The sequence below is a fragment of the Alligator sinensis genome, unplaced genomic scaffold, assembly GCF_000455745.1.
Source record: "Alligator sinensis unplaced genomic scaffold, ASM45574v1 scaffold259_1, whole genome shotgun sequence".
NCBI classification, from domain to species: domain Eukaryota; kingdom Metazoa; phylum Chordata; order Crocodylia; family Alligatoridae; genus Alligator; species Alligator sinensis.
In genome coordinates this window covers 573019-576053 of record NW_005842430.1, presented here as the reverse complement: position 1 = coordinate 576053, position 3035 = coordinate 573019, and the positions used below count along the sequence as shown (strand labels likewise).

At 49.7% G+C, this 3035-nt stretch overlaps 1 protein-coding gene and 1 long non-coding RNA gene across 3 annotated transcripts in view; one reads left to right on the top strand and one right to left on the bottom strand.

Annotated features, from left to right (window-relative positions):
• LOC112551336 (ADAMTS-like protein 3) overlaps positions 1-3035 on the bottom strand; it is a 276557-nt gene that overhangs the window by 191925 nt on the left and 81597 nt on the right. The gene's annotated exons all lie outside the window — the stretch shown is intronic.
• The window catches only part of LOC102384962, an 84006-nt gene that overhangs the window by 53790 nt on the left and 27181 nt on the right, over positions 1-3035 (top strand). The gene's annotated exons all lie outside the window — the stretch shown is intronic.

Sequence of the window (3035 nt, the reverse complement as noted above, 5' to 3'; positions counted from 1 at the left end):
TGCTGAACCACGAGCATTCTCTTGTTTGGTGAGGGGGAGGAGGGTGGCTCAAACCTGCCTGCACTGGTCCTGACCAGCAGGCAGGGGCACTCCAGCAGCCTTTGAGGAGGCTGCCTGACAGCACCTCTCCCCAACTCTGCCCTCCGTCCACCACCAAGCCAGCAGCTGTGTGCTCCTCTGTCAAGAGAATTGGACGGGCAGTGGGGGCAGGGTGATCCCCCACCTCACAGCCCCCCCCCAACTAGAGTACTGGGAGGAGCCAGGTCAGGCCCATGAGGAAAGGGGGGCTCCCTTTCCCCACCCTCCACTGCAGCCTGTTGACAGCAGCAGCATGCAGCTGTTGGCTCAGCTTTGCTGTGGCCAGAGCTGGGGCAGAGGGGCGGGATGGAATGGAGTTCCCCCACCTTGCAGGCCCCTCCAACTACCCTGGCTGGGGTATTGCGGGGAGTCAGGCCCACAAAGCAAGGGGGCTCCATTACACACCCAAACCCCTCCTGCCCCAGCCCCAGCCGTGGCAAAGCTGACCTGGCAGCTGCAAGCCAACAGCTGCATACTGCCACTGTCAAGAGGGTCAAGCAGGGGGTGAGGGAAGGAAGCCCTCCCCCCACCTCACAGCCCCTCCCCCATGTACCCTGGCTGAGGTGCTGGGGGAAACCAAGCCGGGACTGCAAGGTGAAGGGGATCCATTCCCCCCACGCCCTGCCCAAGCCTCTTGACGGTAGAGCATGCAGCTCCTGGCTTGGCTTTCCTGGGCTGAAGCTGGGGAGGGGTGGGAGCAGGAAAGGGGAAACAAAGCCTCGGGTGCAGACTAGCTCCCCCAAGACCCAAGCAAGGGTACTTAACCCCTCTCCCCCATTCCACTCGCACCCTAGTCCTACCCCAATGCACAGGGGAAAGACTTTCTCCTCTCTGTTACAGGCCTGAGAGGGGAAGCTGAACTGGTGCTCACTGGCACAAGCACCAGCCCAGCTGTGCAAAGGCACATGGGATGCAGGCAGAATTGCAGGGAACCTAAGTTTCCTAAGGTACTCTACTCTAGAGCACCCTCAACTAATAGCCAGTTTAATGAGGGTTAATTTTTTGCATGATTGGCCGTTTTAAAAGTGCTCTGCAGCTCTGAACATGTGTTATGTCATGGCTGTAGAGCACTTTCAGGGGCCTTATCGTGCAAAAAAATGTAACTTGTGTAAGTGTCCATAGAAAAACAACTCCCTAACACCACAGGAATTTGGCTAACCTGCTTTTGGGTTGGGATGTAGTACATCTGCATTCATACAGCACTGCACACAGGCTGTCAAATTAGTGTTAAACACTATTTACACTTCAGCAGATCTACGCATAACCCAGGACTGCGTATGAAATTTTGCTCCCTGAAAATTTGTTGCTATAAACAGTTGTGTTTATATACTTCTCGGACATTAAGGACAGGAAAATCAATTAGTGGCACTGACTGAAAACAACAAGGTTCAACCTGATGGATTCTGGATATGTTGCAAGCATCTATAACCACATACATATAGGCAAAAAGAATAAGAGCATATTCCTTAATGATCCACCCAAACTATGGAGACTAGACAATATGTTACTGAATAAGGTACTTGGAGCAAAGTATTGCAAAGAAGTGGAATCAAATTAAATATCAATTGAACAGAAAGGATTGAGAAAGTCAGAGGAAGTGATCTCTCATTCTCCCAAATTAATCCCAGGGAAAGAATCTGTCTTCCAAAGCACTTTATAAATTCCACCTAAATTTAGAGTTTGTCATTCTAGTTCTGCATAGCTCAACTGGACAACTTAATTCTGGCTTTCTACAACCAGAAATATAGAGTTAGAATATTAGTAACATTTTTAATAATTAGGCTCCTATGTTCTGAAGTCACAGAATCATAAAAAATTAGGGCTGGAAGGGACCTCAAGAGGTCATCTAGTCCAACCCCCTGCTCAAAGGAGCTAACCCTACACTATATCATTCCAGCCAAGGCTTTCTCTAGCCAGGTCTTAAAAACCTCCAAGCATAGAGATTCCACAACCTCTCTAGGTAACCTGTTTCAGTGCATCATCACTGTCCTAGTGAGAACTAATATCCAATATACACCCTAATAGTCCTAATGTCCAACCTAAACTTCCCTTGCTGCAACTTGAGACCATTATTCCTTGTTCTGTCATGTGCCATGAATGAGAACAGTCTAGCTCCATCTTCTTTGTAACTACCCTTCAGGTAGTTTAAGGTTGCTATTAAATCCCCCTGTCTTCTATTCTCCAGACTAAGTACACCTAGTTCCTTCAGCTCTCCTCAGAAGTTATATTCCCCAGGCCCCTAACCATTTTTGTCGCCCTTCACAGACACTCTCCAATTTGTCCACATACTTACTTTCTGTAGCAGGGGGCCCAGAACTGGACACAGTACTCCAGATGTGAGCTCGCCAGTGCCAATTGAAGGTGAATAATCACTTCCCTTGATCTGCTGGCAATACTCCTACCAATACATCCCAGTATGCCATTAGTATTCCTTGCAACAAGGGCACACACCGCTGGTCCATGTTCAGCTTACTGTCCACTGTAACCCCCAGGTTCTTTTTTGTAGAACTCCTGCTTAGCCAGTCAGTCCCCAGCCTGTACTCGTGCATGGGATTGTTCCATCCTAAGTACAAAACTTTGCGCTTGTCCTTATTGAACCTCATGGCTGTGTCCAGATGAGCACAGCCATGCAGTATTTGGCACCACAGACCTGTCTGCAGCACCGCACACCACACATTCAGGTGTTCCCCATGCTGCAAAGTGTCAGTCCTAGTGCACATGCTCTGGGGTTCCAGGCACAGTACGAGGCTCCGATAATCACTAGCATGAGTTGCTCTGCGCCGGTATGTTCTGGCCGTCCGTCATGCCATGCATGGGCTTTTTGACCGATCAGTCCTGCAACAAGCGCTGGCAGTGGAATAGGCCAATGAACGTTAAACGCCACCATGTCGATGTCAGTGACATGTCCTCTACTCCACGAAGCTTGTCTGACCAAGAAGCTTGGGTCCTTCCTGGTT